General features: G+C 40.5%; 9 non-coding genes across 9 annotated transcripts; all 9 read right to left on the bottom strand.

Moving 5' to 3' along the window:
- Positions 1-986: 986 nt before the first annotated feature.
- On the bottom strand, positions 987-1,200 carry LOC148340809 (small nucleolar RNA U3). Its single transcript, XR_015842649.1, has one exon. It is a non-coding gene; the product is annotated as a small nucleolar RNA U3 (small nucleolar RNA).
- A 2,808-nt stretch (positions 1,201-4,008) lies between these two features.
- On the bottom strand, positions 4,009-4,122 carry LOC148340808 (U5 spliceosomal RNA). The gene has a single exon (XR_015842717.1). It is a non-coding gene; the product is annotated as a U5 spliceosomal RNA (small nuclear RNA).
- Positions 4,123-5,135: 1,013 nt separating this feature from the next.
- LOC148340807 (small nucleolar RNA U3) lies at positions 5,136-5,349 on the bottom strand. The gene has a single exon (XR_015842647.1). It is a non-coding gene; the product is annotated as a small nucleolar RNA U3 (small nucleolar RNA).
- A 2,791-nt stretch (positions 5,350-8,140) lies between these two features.
- Positions 8,141-8,254, bottom strand: LOC148340806 (U5 spliceosomal RNA). The gene has a single exon (XR_015842737.1). It is a non-coding gene; the product is annotated as a U5 spliceosomal RNA (small nuclear RNA).
- Positions 8,255-9,267: 1,013 nt separating this feature from the next.
- Positions 9,268-9,481, bottom strand: LOC148340805 (small nucleolar RNA U3). Its single transcript, XR_015842646.1, has one exon. It is a non-coding gene; the product is annotated as a small nucleolar RNA U3 (small nucleolar RNA).
- Positions 9,482-12,289: 2,808 nt separating this feature from the next.
- LOC148340804 (U5 spliceosomal RNA) lies at positions 12,290-12,403 on the bottom strand. The gene has a single exon (XR_015842733.1). It is a non-coding gene; the product is annotated as a U5 spliceosomal RNA (small nuclear RNA).
- Positions 12,404-13,416: 1,013 nt separating this feature from the next.
- On the bottom strand, positions 13,417-13,630 carry LOC148340803 (small nucleolar RNA U3). Its single transcript, XR_015842645.1, has one exon. It is a non-coding gene; the product is annotated as a small nucleolar RNA U3 (small nucleolar RNA).
- Positions 13,631-16,438: 2,808 nt separating this feature from the next.
- On the bottom strand, positions 16,439-16,552 carry LOC148340802 (U5 spliceosomal RNA). Its single transcript, XR_015842732.1, has one exon. It is a non-coding gene; the product is annotated as a U5 spliceosomal RNA (small nuclear RNA).
- A 1,013-nt stretch (positions 16,553-17,565) lies between these two features.
- LOC148340801 (small nucleolar RNA U3) lies at positions 17,566-17,779 on the bottom strand. Its single transcript, XR_015842644.1, has one exon. It is a non-coding gene; the product is annotated as a small nucleolar RNA U3 (small nucleolar RNA).
- Positions 17,780-18,146: the final 367 nt, after the last annotated feature.

Here is an 18,146-nt window from a genome sequence, read left to right as displayed (position 1 = left end):
AACCCATTGCCCGCTAAACCCCTTTAACAAACGGTCCCAGAGTCAAACGTGTCACCTTTATCTTTCAAACACGAGTGATAACCATTGATGGATATTTTTTTTGCTATACTTCAATGGTCTTCACTCTCATTACAAATGGACAGTATAAACGAATACTAGTGTGTAGGTCTTTGTGGCGGATACCTTCATTTGATCCATTTTCTGCGCAGAGGATTGTGGGTAAAAGGGCGAGCCCTATCAGCCAATGGTCGATGTAGCGAGGGGAGAGATATGAACGATTTGACGGAAGTGATCGAAACGTTTATTTGACGTCCACACTGGCTCAACGGAGGGTTGCAGAGCCACGAAAGCTTGTAAAGCGTGTTCGGGGCCCTGTAAATTGGGAATTTTATGTTGGTTCTCTCTAGACCGCTGGGTTCAAAAAGTTGTGGTGAAAAGACGTCCTCCTAGAAATGAGTAAAATGTGTGGTACCACATGTCCCCAGCAGAGGGCGGAATCCCTGTATGGTGAGGTTGGTATTTGGGTTTCAGTCAGATGATGATAGTTTGTCATTTTCAACGTGAAATTACTTTTGCGTTTATATGATGATTGGTTACGTTTTAAAATAATTTAGAGTTTTTAATCTATTATGTTACTATTGGTTAAAAGCTGAATCAAATCAAACATCAAATTCAATGAAATTAATTTCGATTGATTTTATGTGGGCCACTCTCACTTTCATGTGTTCTTTTATTTTCTGATCTTTTTTCCATGCAAGGGTGCTGTCAAACATGTGCTTCCGTTTTTACCTCAGGTGAAATATCCTGCTCATTAACTTCAACATTAGCACAGCAAATGAACTGAGAACCAGTTGAGGGAAGAGTCTGTCTTCTGCTCAAAACCAGCCAGGGAAGGGTTCTGCACCCAAAAATCACAAATGGCCAGGTGACTTCTTAAAAAACTAATCAACGTAAATAGAGTCTTTCTCTTGATTTAACCACTGAGAACTACTCTGAACATATTCCTCCCAACACTGCTCTGCTGGAAAGCAGTGAACAATCATCAATGGCATAAAACATATGACTAACCATTGATTAGTGCCAGATTCATGCTCGGAAAGGAATATCTTGCTTCATCATCGTAGCTTGCGAGACCAAACACTTTAGAAGCACATTTCTCAAGTCGAGACCTATAGAAATGATCCCTGAAAGTATAGTCTTATTTCTGCAATCTGGGACGACTAGTAGTCATCTGGAAGACGACCACTTTTGCTCAGAGGACCTACTTTTGCTCAGACGTCTCAGCTCATCTAAAAGAACCAGCTCATGGTTGCTAAACAAAATGGTAGCTTTTAGCTGTCCAAAAAATGTTATCTTTTGGATAAATTATAGTCCTGACTATACTTTTCTCAAATTTTTAACCGGGGATGACCAACTCCTTTAGCTCAGGATGGTCATAGAATAAGGTCTCTGCTGACATTGATTGGTAAGGCGATCAGGTTCAACATCATCCAGTTGGGTGGTCGGAGCTTTATCGATCATTGTCACTGAGTGGAACGTGCATCATTAGTCATCAGTGTTGTTTGCAAGAATTTGGAAGATCAAACACTTCGCAAATGTATTTCCTAAATCAAGAACTATTGAAGTGAGCCTAATAATTGCATAACATTCAGATACCACGGGAAGTCAAGTGTGTAGCGTATATGCCACATGTGGACCACTGATCAATGTCTGAGAGCGTGACAATATAAAGCAGATCAATATGGGGTCCCTACAAAGTGATTTGGCAAGGACTTGCCAGACTTTAAATTGATCAACAGACTCCTGATAAGGGACACTCTTCATCACCTAGAGGACTTCAGCAGACACTGGTTGCGCATTCAAGCTGCAATCAACGCAGTTAGTTTGGCATTTGCCAAACCCGTGACAGGGAGGGGTCAGCTTCCATCAACTTGGCCGGCTGGCCAAAGACTGACCCCAAGAGGTCGACATAAAAACTGCAGCGACAAGTTCCAATGCAGTATCATCGACCAAAACTACATTGTAATGAAATACAGTTGAACATATTTCTGTTGATTATTGTGAACTTTTGGTGGTCCAGGATTTTCCCCATACCTCCGACTGAAGAGCGGCAAATAGCTTAGGTCCGGTAAGTTCTGTACGAGTGCTAACTCCACCATTAAGATCTCTGCAACTCGTTTGACAGTTTCTTTATCCGTTTTTACAGAACACAAATCCAACAAGTAGTGAATACAAGGTAAAAACGTTTTACCACAAAGGATTGGCATGATGCGATCATATTGCTGTCTTACATAATAATTACGTCCTAGGTCTGTATAGCTATGCAAACAACACAGTTTTTTGTGATACTTTATCAAAAAAGGTCTGACCATGTAAAGAATCGCCGCTTTAACAACTATTACGAGATCCATATCAGCCCATCCCTTAGGAGGATCATCCCATGACATATGTTGTACATCATCCTCTGAAATAGGTGCAGGTCCTGGGTCTGGGTCGTTGAGGGTCTGAACCTTAGAGGGCTCAATCACACTGTTTGAGAACTCTTGTTCGGACCAACTAGGTACTCGTACCTCCTCGATTTGTGGAGATTCAGCCTGGTCGGACCAACTGGGCAGTTGGACCTCCTCGGTTTGTGAAGATTCTGCCGACAAGGTGGGGATCATCGGAGGGATCGACGGCGGTGTCGGGGAAACGGGACGGCTGCACCCTGAATATGATGGTTCGACAGTGTTGTATGAGGATACAGCAGGGGTAAGTAAGGGGTAGGATGTCCAGACTTGCCTGCCACTCACAATCTTTTCAAACACCTTAAGGCTCTTGTCAGATGTAGGATGTGACAGGCTTGGGGGGTGTCTATGCAATTCGCCAGGACTTGCACAGACAACACCCCAAGCATGCACATTGCCATGCTTAGACTTATGTCAAAGGGGACATGTCTAGGCATGTTTGCAAAAAGAAAACGGGGGGCTTTTATCAACCGAATAATCATATACCTGGTCAACACCTTATTGAAAGGTAAAAACAACGCCAACTCTTTTCAACTCATATTATTTCACTTATTTAATTAGGTTATATATATATATATATATTTATATATATATATATAAATAATTTAATTAGATGATATATATTTCACTTATTTAATTAGCTGCTTTATATACCACTATACTTCAAATATAAAAATATTGATGACATAAGCACAGTTTGGGAGGGGGCTTGGGGACAGATGTACATGGGGAACACATCATTTTTTGACAGAAGCGGTATTCTGTAGGGTGGGATTAACACATCAAGCAGGAAAGGAAATTGGACATTTTTGACAGAAACTGTATTCTGTAGGGAAGGATTAACATTTCAAGGAGGCGGGGAAATTGGACATTTTTTAACAGAGGGGGCGGGGAAATTGGACATTTTTGACCGAAGCGGTATTCTGTAGGCGGGGCTATGACGTCATGAATAATTAAGAACGCTGTATTCTAATATCTCTCCCGCCCTATCAAAGTCCCAAAATAAAGCAGCTTCATTGAAGTTCAAATGTCAAATCAATTTTGCATAATGAAACGACCTGTTGTTTATCATTCCAACTCTATTTAAATAATTTGTATCATGTGTTTTTGTTTCAGAATTAAAAAGATGATCATCAGTAACCATTGTTACACCTTTTTTTTTTTACCACAAACCAACCGGCATAACTCTTCTTTTACACAGAAATTCTTTAGGTCTATGTCCTTTTAAATAAGAGCTGTGATAGATGTTTCTCCTAAATCCGTCATTTGAAATATGAATATATCTGTAACTATGTTTTCACAACTTAGTTGCAACAACTTTCCAATGCCTAGATCTTTGGTTTCACAAACACCCCGAATTAATTTTGCCTGACGTTTAGCCACATAGATAATCAAAAGCGGTGAAGCAACCATTGTGACAATCTTGACTTCCACTAAGTCGTCAGCCAACTTATAAATGGACGAAGACGCCTAGTCACATTTATATTCAACACTGTTAGAAGGCTCTGCTTTCGCAGAGCATCAAAAAATTTAGATTAACTCTTGCTGTTCCTCCCCACGGAAATCTTTAGTAAAAGGCGAAAGATTTATTCGATTTGAGAAGAAACAAGAGTGTACTAGGACTTAACTACTGAAACGGGCTAACCCATTGCCCGCTAAACCCCTTTAACAAACGGTCCCAGAGTCAAACGTGTCACCTTTATCTTTCAAACACGAGTGATAACCATTGATGGATATTTTTTTTGCTATACTTCAATGGTCTTCACTCTCATTACAAATGGACAGTATAAACGAATACTAGTGTGTAGGTCTTTGTGGCGGATACCTTCATTTGATCCATTTTCTGCGCAGAGGATTGTGGGTAAAAGGGCGAGCCCTATCAGCCATTGGTCGATGTAGCGAGGGGAGAGATATGAACGATTTGACGGAAGTCATCGAAACGTTTATTTGACGTCCACACTGGCTCAACGGAGGGTTGCAGAGCCACGAAAGCTTGTAAAGCGTGTTCGGGGCCCTGTAAATTGGGAATTTTATGTTGGTTCTCTCTAGACCGCTGGGTTCAAAAAGTTGTGGTGAAAAGACGTCCTCCTAGAAATGAGTAAAATGTGTGGTACCACATGTCCCCAGCAGAGGGCGGAATCCCTGTATGGTGAGGTTGGTATTTGGGTTTCAGTCAGATGATGATAGTTTGTCATTTTCAACGTGAAATTACTTTTGCGTTTATATGATGATTGGTTACGTTTTAAAATAATTTAGAGTTTTTAATCTATTATGTTACTATTGGTTAAAAGCTGAATCAAATCAAACAGCAAATTCAATGAAATTAATTTCGATTGATTTTATGTGGGCCACTCTCACTTTCATGTGTTCTTTTATTTTCTGATCTTTTTTCCATGCAAGGGTGCTGTCAAACATGTGCTTCCGTTTTTACCTCAGGTGAAATATCCTGCTCATTAACTTCAACATTAGCACAGCAAATGAACTGAGAACCAGTTGAGGGAAGAGTCTGTCTTCTGCTCAAAACCAGCCAGGTAAGGGTTCTGCACCCAACAATCACAAATGGCCAGGTGACTTCTTAAAAAACTAATCAACGTAAATAGAGTCTTTCTCTTGATTTAACCACTGAGAACTACTCTGAACATATTCCTCCCAACACTGCTCTGCTGGAAAGCAGTGAACAATCATCAATGGCATAAAACATATGACTAACCATTGATTAGTGCCAGATTCATGCTCGGAAAGGAATATCTTGCTTCATCATCGTAGCTTGCGAGACCAAACACTTTAGAAGCACATTTCTCAAGTCGAGACCTATAGAAATGATCCCTGAAAGTATAGTCTTATTTCTGCAATCTGGGACGACTAGTAGTCATCTGGAAGACGACCACTTTTGCTCAGAGGACCTACTTTTGCTCAGACGTCTCAGCTCATCTAAAAGAACCAGCTCATGGTTGCTAAACAAAATGGTAGCTTTTAGCTGTCCAAAAAATGTTATCTTTTGGATAAATTATAGTCCTGACTATACTTTTCTCAAATTTTTAACCGGGGATGACCAACTCCTTTAGCTCAGGATGGTCATAGAATAAGGTCTCTGCTGACATTGATTGGTAAGGCGATCAGGTTCAACATCATCCAGTTGGGTGGTCGGAGCTTTATCGATCATTGTCACTGAGTGGAACGTGCATCATTTGTCATCAGTGTTGTTTGCAAGAATTTGGAAGATCAAACACTTCGCAAATGTATTTCCTAAATCAAGAACTATTGAAGTGAGCCTAATAATTGCATAACATTCAGATACCACGGGAAGTCAAGTGTGTAGCGTATATGCCACATGTGGACCACTGATCAATGTCTGAGAGCGTGACAATATAAAGCAGATCAATATGGGGTCCCTACAAAGTGATTTGGCAAGGACTTGCCAGACTTTAAATTGATCAACAGACTCCTGATAAGGGACACTCTTCATCACCTAGAGGACTTCAGCAGACACTGGTTGCGCATTCAAGCTGCAATCAACGCAGTTAGTTTGGCATTTGCCAAACCCGTGACAGGGAGGGGTCAGCTTCCATCAACTTGGCCGGCTGGCCAAAGACTGACCCCAAGAGGTCGACATAAAAACTGCAGCGACAAGTTCCAATGCAGTATCATCGACCAAAACTACATTGTAATGAAATACAGTTGAACATATTTCTGTTGATTATTGTGAACTTTTGGTGGTCCAGGATTTTCCCCATACCTCCGACTGAAGAGCGGCAAATAGCTTAGGTCCGGTAAGTTCTGTACGAGTGCTAACTCCACCATTAAGATCTCTGCAACTCGTTTGACAGTTTCTTTATCCGTTTTTACAGAACACAAATCCAACAAGTAGTGAATACAAGGTAAAAACGTTTTACCACAAAGGATTGGCATGATGCGATCATATTGCTGTCTTACATAATAATTACGTCCTAGGTCTGTATAGCTATGCAAACAACACAGTTTTTTGTGATACTTTATCAAAAAAGGTCTGACCATGTAAAGAATCGCCGCTTTAACAACTATTACGAGATCCATATCAGCCCATCCCTTAGGAGGATCATCCCATGACATATGTTGTACATCATCCTCTGAAATAGGTGCAGGTCCTGGGTCTGGGTCGTTGAGGGTCTGAACCTTAGAGGGCTCAATCACACTGTTTGAGAACTCTTGTTCGGACCAACTAGGTACTCGTACCTCCTCGATTTGTGGAGATTCAGCCTGGTCGGACCAACTGGGCAGTTGGACCTCCTCGGTTTGTGAAGATTCTGCCGACAAGGTGGGGATCGACGGCGGTGTCGGGGAAACGGGACGGCTGCACCCTGAATATGATGGTTCGACAGTGTTGTATGAGGATACAGCAGGGGTAAGTAAGGGGTAGGATGTCCAGACTTGCCTGCCACTCACAATCTTTTCAAACACCTTAAGGCTCTTGTCAGATGTAGGATGTGACAGGCTTGGGGGGTGTCTATGCAATTCGCCAGGACTTGCACAGACAACACCCCAAGCATGCACATTGCCATGCTTAGACTTATGTCAAAGGGGACATGTCTAGGCATGTTTGCAAAAAGAAAACGGGGGGCTTTTATCAACCGAATAATCATATACCTGGTCAACACCTTATTGACAGGTAAAAACAACGCCAACTCTTTTCAACTCATATTATTTCACTTATTTAATTAGGTTATATATATATATATATATATATATATATAAATAATTTAATTAGATGATATATATTTCACTTATTTAATTAGCTGCTTTATATACCACTATACTTCAAATATAAAAATATTGATGACATAAGCACAGTTTGGGAGGGGGCTTGGGGACAGATGTACATGGGGAACACATCATTTTTTGACAGAAGCGGTATTCTGTAGGGTGGGATTAACACATCAAGCAGGAAAGGAAATTGGACATTTTTGACAGAAACTGTATTCTGTAGGGAAGGATTAACATTTCAAGGAGGCGGGGAAATTGGACATTTTTTAACAGAGGGGGCGGGGAAATTGGACATTTTTGACCGAAGCGGTATTCTGTAGGCGGGGCTATTACGTCATGAATAATTAAGAACGCTGTATTCTAATATCTCTCCCGCCCTATCAAAGTCCCAAAATAAAGCAGCTTCATTGAAGTTCAAATGTCAAATCAATTTTGCATAATGAAACGACCTGTTGTTTATCATTTCAACTCTATTTAAATAATTTGTATCATGTGTTTTTGTTTCAGAATTAAAAAGATGATCATCAGTAACCATTGTTACACCTTTTTTTTTTTTACCACAAACCAACCGGCATAACTCTTCTTTTACACAGAAATTCTTTAGGTCTATGTCCTTTTAAATAAGAGCTGTGATAGATGTTTCTCCTAAATCCGTCATTTGAAATATGAATATATCTGTAACTATGTTTTCACAACTTAGTTGCAACAACTTTCCAATGCCTAGATCTTTGGTTTCACAAACACCCCGAATTAATTTTGCCTGACGTTTAGCCACATAGATAATCAAAAGCGGTGAAGCAACCATTGTGACAATCTTGACTTCCACTAAGTCGTCAGCCAACTTATAAATGGACGAAGACGCCTAGTCACATTTATATTCAACACTGTTAGGAGGCTCTGCTTTCGCAGAGCATCAAAAAATTTAGATTAACTCTTGCTGTTCCTCCCCACGGAAATCTTTAGTAAAAGGCGAAAGATTTATTCGATTTGAGAAGAAACAAGAGCGTACTAGGACTTAACTACTGAAACGGGCTAACCCATTGCCCGCTAAACCCCTTTAACAAACGGTCCCAGAGTCAAACGTGTCACCTTTATCTTTCAAACACGAGTGATAACCATTGATGGATATTTTTTTTGCTATACTTCAATGGTCTTCACTCTCATTACAAATGGACAGTATAAACGAATACTAGTGTGTAGGTCTTTGTGGCGGATACCTTCATTTGATCCATTTTCTGCGCAGAGGATTGTGGGTAAAAGGGCGAGCCCTATCAGCCAATGGTCGATGTAGCGAGGGGAGAGATATGAACGATTTGACGGAAGTGATCGAAACGTTTATTTGACGTCCACACTGGCTCAACGGAGGGTTGCAGAGCCACGAAAGCTTGTAAAGCGTGTTCGGGGCCCTGTAAATTGGGAATTTTATGTTGGTTCTCTCTAGACCGCTGGGTTCAAAAAGTTGTGGTGAAAAGACGTCCTCCTAGAAATGAGTAAAATGTGTGGTACCACATGTCCCCAGCAGAGGGCGGAATCCCTGTATGGTGAGGTTGGTATTTGGGTTTCAGTCAGATGATGATAGTTTGTCATTTTCAACGTGAAATTACTTTTGCGTTTATATGATGATTGGTTACGTTTTAAAATAATTTAGAGTTTTTAATCTATTATGTTACTATTGGTTAAAAGCTGAATCAAATCAAACAGCAAATTCAATGAAATTAATTTCGATTGATTTTATGTGGGCCACTCTCACTTTCATGTGTTCTTTTATTTTCTGATCTTTTTTCCATGCAAGGGTGCTGTCAAACATGTGCTTCCGTTTTTACCTCAGGTGAAATATCCTGCTCATTAACTTCAACATTAGCACAGCAAATGAACTGAGAACCAGTTGAGGGAAGAGTCTGTCTTCTGCTCAAAACCAGCCAGGTAAGGGTTCTGCACCCAACAATCACAAATGGCCAGGTGACTTCTTAAAAAACTAATCAACGTAAATAGAGTCTTTCTCTTGATTTAACCACTGAGAACTACTCTGAACATATTCCTCCCAACACTGCTCTGCTGGAAAGCAGTGAACAATCATCAATGGCATAAAACATATGACTAACCATTGATTAGTGCCAGATTCATGCTCGGAAAGGAATATCTTGCTTCATCATCGTAGCTTGCGAGACCAAACACTTTAGAAGCACATTTCTCAAGTCGAGACCTATAGAAATGATCCCTGAAAGTATAGTCTTATTTCTGCAATCTGGGACGACTAGTAGTCATCTGGAAGACGACCACTTTTGCTCAGAGGACCTACTTTTGCTCAGACGTCTCAGCTCATCTAAAAGAACCAGCTCATGGTTGCTAAACAAAATGGTAGCTTTTAGCTGTCCAAAAAATGTTATCTTTTGGATAAATTATAGTCCTGACTATACTTTTCTCAAATTTTTAACCGGGGATGACCAACTCCTTTAGCTCAGGATGGTCATAGAATAAGGTCTCTGCTGACATTGATTGGTAAGGCGATCAGGTTCAACATCATCCAGTTGGGTGGTCGGAGCTTTATCGATCATTGTCACTGAGTGGAACGTGCATCATTTGTCATCAGTGTTGTTTGCAAGAATTTGGAAGATCAAACACTTCGCAAATGTATTTCCTAAATCAAGAACTATTGAAGTGAGCCTAATAATTGCATAACATTCAGATACCACGGGAAGTCAAGTGTGTAGCGTATATGCCACATGTGGACCACTGATCAATGTCTGAGAGCGTGACAATATAAAGCAGATCAATATGGGGTCCCTACAAAGTGATTTGGCAAGGACTTGCCAGACTTTAAATTGATCAACAGACTCCTGATAAGGGACACTCTTCATCACCTAGAGGACTTCAGCAGACACTGGTTGCGCATTCAAGCTGCAATCAACGCAGTTAGTTTGGCATTTGCCAAACCCGTGACAGGGAGGGGTCAGCTTCCATCAACTTGGCCGGCTGGCCAAAGACTGACCCCAAGAGGTCGACATAAAAACTGCAGCGACAAGTTCCAATGCAGTATCATCGACCAAAACTACATTGTAATGAAATACAGTTGAACATATTTCTGTTGATTATTGTGAACTTTTGGTGGTCCAGGATTTTCCCCATACCTCCGACTGAAGAGCGGCAAATAGCTTAGGTCCGGTAAGTTCTGTACGAGTGCTAACTCCACCATTAAGATCTCTGCAACTCGTTTGACAGTTTCTTTATCCGTTTTTACAGAACACAAATCCAACAAGTAGTGAATACAAGGTAAAAACGTTTTACCACAAAGGATTGGCATGATGCGATCATATTGCTGTCTTACATAATAATTACGTCCTAGGTCTGTATAGCTATGCAAACAACACAGTTTTTTGTGATACTTTATCAAAAAAGGTCTGACCATGTAAAGAATCGCCGCTTTAACAACTATTACGAGATCCATATCAGCCCATCCCTTAGGAGGATCATCCCATGACATATGTTGTACATCATCCTCTGAAATAGGTGCAGGTCCTGGGTCTGGGTCGTTGAGGGTCTGAACCTTAGAGGGCTCAATCACACTGTTTGAGAACTCTTGTTCGGACCAACTAGGTACTCGTACCTCCTCGATTTGTGGAGATTCAGCCTGGTCGGACCAACTGGGCAGTTGGACCTCCTCGGTTTGTGAAGATTCTGCCGACAAGGTGGGGATCATCGGAGGGATCGACGGCGGTGTCGGGGAAACGGGACGGCTGCACCCTGAATATGATGGTTCGACAGTGTTGTATGAGGATACAGCAGGGGTAAGTAAGGGGTAGGATGTCCAGACTTGCCTGCCACTCACAATCTTTTCAAACACCTTAAGGCTCTTGTCAGATGTAGGATGTGTCAGGCTTGGGGGGTGTCTATGCAATTCGCCAGGACTTGCACAGACAACACCCCAAGCATGCACATTGCCATGCTTAGACTTATGTCAAAGGGGACATGTCTAGGCATGTTTGCAAAAAGAAAACGGGGGGCTTTTATCAACCGAATAATCATATACCTGGTCAACACCTTATTGAAAGGTAAAAACAACGCCAACTCTTTTCAACTCATATTATTTCACTTATTTAATTAGGTTATATATATATATATATATTTATATATATATATATAAATAATTTAATTAGATGATATATATTTCACTTATTTAATTAGCTGCTTTATATACCACTATACTTCAAATATAAAAATATTGATGACATAAGCACAGTTTGGGAGGGGGCTTGGGGACAGATGTACATGGGGAACACATCATTTTTTGACAGAAGCGGTATTCTGTAGGGTGGGATTAACACATCAAGCAGGAAAGGAAATTGGACATTTTTGACAGAAACTGTATTCTGTAGGGAAGGATTAACATTTCAAGGAGGCGGGGAAATTGGACATTTTTTAACAGAGGGGGCGGGGAAATTGGACATTTTTGACCGAAGCGGTATTCTGTAGGCGGGGCTATGACGTCATGAATAATTAAGAACGCTGTATTCTAATATCTCTCCCGCCCTATCAAAGTCCCAAAATAAAGCAGCTTCATTGAAGTTCAAATGTCAAATCAATTTTGCATAATGAAACGACCTGTTGTTTATCATTCCAACTCTATTTAAATAATTTGTATCATGTGTTTTTGTTTCAGAATTAAAAAGATGATCATCAGTAACCATTGTTACACCTTTTTTTTTTTACCACAAACCAACCGGCATAACTCTTCTTTTACACAGAAATTCTTTAGGTCTATGTCCTTTTAAATAAGAGCTGTGATAGATGTTTCTCCTAAATCCGTCATTTGAAATATGAATATATCTGTAACTATGTTTTCACAACTTAGTTGCAACAACTTTCCAATGCCTAGATCTTTGGTTTCACAAACACCCCGAATTAATTTTGCCTGACGTTTAGCCACATAGATAATCAAAAGCGGTGAAGCAACCATTGTGACAATCTTGACTTCCACTAAGTCGTCAGCCAACTTATAAATGGACGAAGACGCCTAGTCACATTTATATTCAACACTGTTAGAATGCTCTGCTTTCGCAGAGCATCAAAAAATTTAGATTAACTCTTGCTGTTCCTCCCCACGGAAATCTTTAGTAAAAGGCGAAAGATTTATTCGATTTGAGAAGAAACAAGAGTGTACTAGGACTTAACTACTGAAACGGGCTAACCCATTGCCCGCTAAACCCCTTTAACAAACGGTCCCAGAGTCAAACGTGTCACCTTTATCTTTCAAACACGAGTGATAACCATTGATGGATATTTTTTTTGCTATACTTCAATGGTCTTCACTCTCATTACAAATGGACAGTATAAACGAATACTAGTGTGTAGGTCTTTGTGGCGGATACCTTCATTTGATCCATTTTCTGCGCAGAGGATTGTGGGTAAAAGGGCGAGCCCTATCAGCCATTGGTCGATGTAGCGAGGGGAGAGATATGAACGATTTGACGGAAGTGATCGAAACGTTTATTTGACGTCCACACTGGCTCAACGGAGGGTTGCAGAGCCACGAAAGCTTGTAAAGCGTGTTCGGGGCCCTGTAAATTGGGAATTTTATGTTGGTTCTCTCTAGACCGCTGGGTTCAAAAAGTTGTGGTGAAAAGACGTCCTCCTAGAAATGAGTAAAATGTGTGGTACCACATGTCCCCAGCAGAGGGCGGAATCCCTGTATGGTGAGGTTGGTATTTGGGTTTCAGTCAGATGATGATAGTTTGTCATTTTCAACGTGAAATTACTTTTGCGTTTATATGATGATTGGTTACGTTTTAAAATAATTTAGAGTTTTTAATCTATTATGTTACTATTGGTTAAAAGCTGAATCAAATCAAACAGCAAATTCAATGAAATTAATTTCGATTGATTTTATGTGGGCCACTCTCACTTTCATGTGTTCTTTTATTTTCTGATCTTTTTTCCATGCAAGGGTGCTGTCAAACATGTGCTTCCGTTTTTACCTCAGGTGAAATATCCTGCTCATTAACTTCAACATTAGCACAGCAAATGAACTGAGAACCAGTTGAGGGAAGAGTCTGTCTTCTGCTCAAAACCAGCCAGGTAAGGGTTCTGCACCCAACAATCACAAATGGCCAGGTGACTTCTTAAAAAACTAATCAACGTAAATAGAGTCTTTCTCTTGATTTAACCACTGAGAACTACTCTGAACATATTCCTCCCAACACTGCTCTGCTGGAAAGCAGTGAACAATCATCAATGGCATAAAACATATGACTAACCATTGATTAGTGCCAGATTCATGCTCGGAAAGGAATATCTTGCTTCATCATCGTAGCTTGCGAGACCAAACACTTTAGAAGCACATTTCTCAAGTCGAGACCTATAGAAATGATCCCTGAAAGTATAGTCTTATTTCTGCAATCTGGGACGACTAGTAGTCATCTGGAAGACGACCACTTTTGCTCAGAGGACCTACTTTTGCTCAGACGTCTCAGCTCATCTAAAAGAACCAGCTCATGGTTGCTAAACAAAATGGTAGCTTTTAGCTGTCCAAAAAATGTTATCTTTTGGATAAATTATAGTCCTGACTATACTTTTCTCAAATTTTTAACCGGGGATGACCAACTCCTTTAGCTCAGGATGGTCATAGAATAAGGTCTCTGCTGACATTGATTGGTAAGGCGATCAGGTTCAACATCATCCAGTTGGGTGGTCGGAGCTTTATCGATCATTGTCACTGAGTGTAACGTGCATCATTTGTCATCAGTGTTGTTTGCAAGAATTTGGAAGATCAAACACTTCGCAAATGTATTTCCTAAATCAAGAACTATTGAAGTGAGCCTAATAATTGCATAACATTCAGATACCACGGGAAGTCAAGTGTGTAGCGTATATGCCACATGTGGACCACTGATCAATGTCTGAGAGCGTGACAATATAAAGCAGATCAATATGGGGTCCCTACAAAGTGATTTGGCAAGGACTTGCCAGACTTTAAATTGATCAACAGACTCCTGATAAGGGACACTCTTCATCACCGAGAGGACTTCAGCAGACACTGGTTGCGCATTCAAGCTGCAATCAACGCAGTTAGTTTGGCATTTGCCAAACCCGTGACAGGGAGGGGTCAGCTTCCATCAACTTGGCCGGCTGGCCAAAGACTGACCCCAAGAGGTCGACATAAAAACTGCAGCGACAAGTTCCAATGCAGTATCATCGACCAAAACTACATTGTAATGAAATACAGTTGAACATATTTCTGTTGATTATTGTGAACTTTTGGTGGTCCAGGATTTTCCCCATACCTCCGACTGAAGAGCGGCAAATAGCTTAGGTCCGGTAAGTTCTGTACGAGTGCTAACTCCACCATTAAGATCTCTGCAACTCGTTTGACAGTTTCTTTATCCGTTTTTACAGAACACAAATCCAACAAGTAGTGAATACAAGGTAAAAACGTTTTACCACAAAGGATTGGCATGATGCGATCATATTGCTGTCTTACATAATAATTACGTCCTAGGTCTGTATAGCTATGCAAACAACACAGTTTTTTGTGATACTTTATCAAAAAAGGTCTGACCATGTAAAGAATCGCCGCTTTAACAACTATTACGAGATCCATATCAGCCCATCCCTTAGGAGGATCATCCCATGACATATGTTGTACATCATCCTCTGAAATAGGTGCAGGTCCTGGGTCTGGGTCGTTGAGGGTCTGAACCTTAGAGGGCTCAATCACACTGTTTGAGAACTCTTGTTCGGACCAACTAGGTACTCGTACCTCCTCGATTTGTGGAGATTCAGCCTGGTCGGACCAACTGGGCAGTTGGACCTCCTCGGTTTGTGAAGATTCTGCCGACAAGGTGGGGATCATCGGAGGGATCGACGGCGGTGTCGGGGAAACGGGACGGCTGCACCCTGAATATGATGGTTCGACAGTGTTGTATGAGGATACAGCAGGGGTAAGTAAGGGGTAGGATGTCCAGACTTGCCTGCCACTCACAATCTTTTCAAACACCTTAAGGCTCTTGTCAGATGTAGGATGTGTCAGGCTTGGGGGGTGTCTATGCAATTCGCCAGGACTTGCACAGACAACACCCCAAGCATGCACATTGCCATGCTTAGACTTATGTCAAAGGGGACATGTCTAGGCATGTTTGCAAAAAGAAAACGGGGGGCTTTTATCAACCGAATAATCATATACCTGGTCAACACCTTATTGAAAGGTAAAAACAACGCCAACTCTTTTCAACTCATATTATTTCACTTATTTAATTAGGTTATATATATATATATATATTTATATATATATATATAAATAATTTAATTAGATGATATATATTTCACTTATTTAATTAGCTGCTTTATATACCACTATACTTCAAATATAAAAATATTGATGACATAAGCACAGTTTGGGAGGGGGCTTGGGGACAGATGTACATGGGGAACACATCATTTTTTGACAGAAGCGGTATTCTGTAGGGTGGGATTAACACATCAAGCAGGAAAGGAAATTGGACATTTTTGACAGAAACTGTATTCTGTAGGGAAGGATTAACATTTCAAGGAGGCGGGGAAATTGGACATTTTTTAACAGAGGGGGCGGGGAAATTGGACATTTTTGACCGAAGCGGTATTCTGTAGGCGGGGCTATGACGTCATGAATAATTAAGAACGCTGTATTCTAATATCTCTCCCGCCCTATCAAAGTCCCAAAATAAAGCAGCTTCATTGAAGTTCAAATGTCAAATCAATTTTGCATAATGAAACGACCTGTTGTTTATCATTCCAACTCTATTTAAATAATTTGTATCATGTGTTTTTGTTTCAGAATTAAAAAGATGATCATCAGTAACCATTGTTACACCTTTTTTTTTTTACCACAAACCAACCGGCATAACTCTTCTTTTACACAGAAATTCTTTAGGTCTATGTCCTTTTAAATAAGAGCTGTGATAGATGTTTCTCCTAAATCCGTCATTTGAAATATGAATATATCTGTAACTATGTTTTCACAACTTAGTTGCAACAACTTTCCAATGCCTAGATCTTTGGTTTCACAAACACCCCGAATTAATTTTGCCTGACGTTTAGCCACATAGATAATCAAAAGCGGTGAAGCAACCATTGTGACAATCTTGACTTCCACTAAGTCGTCAGCCAACTTATAAATGGACGAAGACGCCTAGTCACATTTATATTCAACACTGTTAGAATGCTCTGCTTTCGCAGAGCATCAAAAAATTTAGATTAACTCTTGCTGTTCCTCCCCACGGAAATCTTTAGTAAAAGGCGAAAGATTTATTCGATTTGAGAAGAAACAAGAGTGTACTAGGACTTAACTACTGAAACGGGCTAACCCATTGCCCGCTAAACCCCTTTAACAAACGGTCCCAGAGTCAAACGTGTCACCTTTATCTTTCAAACACGAGTGATAACCATTGATGGATATTTTTTTTGCTATACTTCAATGGTCTTCACTCTCATTACAAATGGACAGTATAAACGAATACTAGTGTGTAGGTCTTTGTGGCGGATACCTTCATTTGATCCATTTTCTGCGCAGAGGATTGTGGGTAAAAGGGCGAGCCCTATCAGCCATTGGTCGATGTAGCGAGGGGAGAGATATGAACGATTTGACGGAAGTGATCGAAACGTTTATTTGACGTCCACACTGGCTCAACGGAGGGTTGCAGAGCCACGAAAGCTTGTAAAGCATGTTCGGGGCCCTGTAAATTGGGAATTTTATGTTGGTTCTCTCTAGACCGCTGGGTTCAAAAAGTTGTGGTGAAAAGACGTCCTCCTAGAAATGAGTAAAATGTGTGGTACCACATGTCCCCAGCAGAGGGCGGAATCCCTGTATGGTGAGGTTGGTATTTGGGTTTCAGTCAGATGATGATAGTTTGTCATTTTCAACGTGAAATTACTTTTGCGTTTATATGATGATTGGTTACGTTTTAAAATAATTTAGAGTTTTTAATCTATTATGTTACTATTGGTTAAAAGCTGAATCAAATCAAACAGCAAATTCAATGAAATTAATTTCGATTGATTTTATGTGGGCCACTCTCACTTTCATGTGTTCTTTTATTTTCTGATCTTTTTTCCATGCAAGGGTGCTGTCAAACATGTGCTTCCGTTTTTACCTCAGGTGAAATATCCTGCTCATTAACTTCAACATTAGCACAGCAAATGAACTGAGAACCAGTTGAGGGAAGAGTCTGTCTTCTGCTCAAAACCAGCCAGGTAAGGGTTCTGCACCCAACAATCACAAATGGCCAGGTGACTTCTTAAAAAACTAATCAACGTAAATAGAGTCTTTCTCTTGATTTAACCACTGAGAACTACTCTGAACATATTCCTCCCAACACTGCTCTGCTGGAAAGCAGTGAACAATCATCAATGGCATAAAACATATGACTAACCATTGATTAGTGCCAGATTCATGCTCGGAAAGGAATATCTTGCTTCATCATCGTAGCTTGCGAGACCAAACACTTTAGAAGCACATTTCTCAAGTCGAGACCTATAGAAATGATCCCTGAAAGTATAGTCTTATTTCTGCAATCTGGGACGACTAGTAGTCATCTGGAAGACGACCACTTTTGCTCAGAGGACCTACTTTTGCTCAGACGTCTCAGCTCATCTAAAAGAACCAGCTCATGGTTGCTAAACAAAATGGTAGCTTTTAGCTGTCCAAAAAATGTTATCTTTTGGATAAATTATAGTCCTGACTATACTTTTCTCAAATTTTTAACCGGGGATGACCAACTCCTTTAGCTCAGGATGGTCATAGAATAAGGTCTCTGCTGACATTGATTGGTAAGGCGATCAGGTTCAACATCATCCAGTTGGGTGGTCGGAGCTTTATCGATCATTGTCACTGAGTGTAACGTGCATCATTTGTCATCAGTGTTGTTTGCA

The sequence above is a fragment of the Idiotropiscis lumnitzeri genome, chromosome 3 (assembly GCF_059441095.1).
Source record: "Idiotropiscis lumnitzeri isolate Australia: NSW breed Sydney's pygmy pipehorse chromosome 3, RoL_Ilum_1.0, whole genome shotgun sequence".
Taxonomy (NCBI): domain Eukaryota; kingdom Metazoa; phylum Chordata; class Actinopteri; order Syngnathiformes; family Syngnathidae; genus Idiotropiscis; species Idiotropiscis lumnitzeri.
The sequence above is the reverse complement of the archived record's forward strand: the minus strand, read 5'-3'. Positions and strand labels throughout refer to the sequence as shown.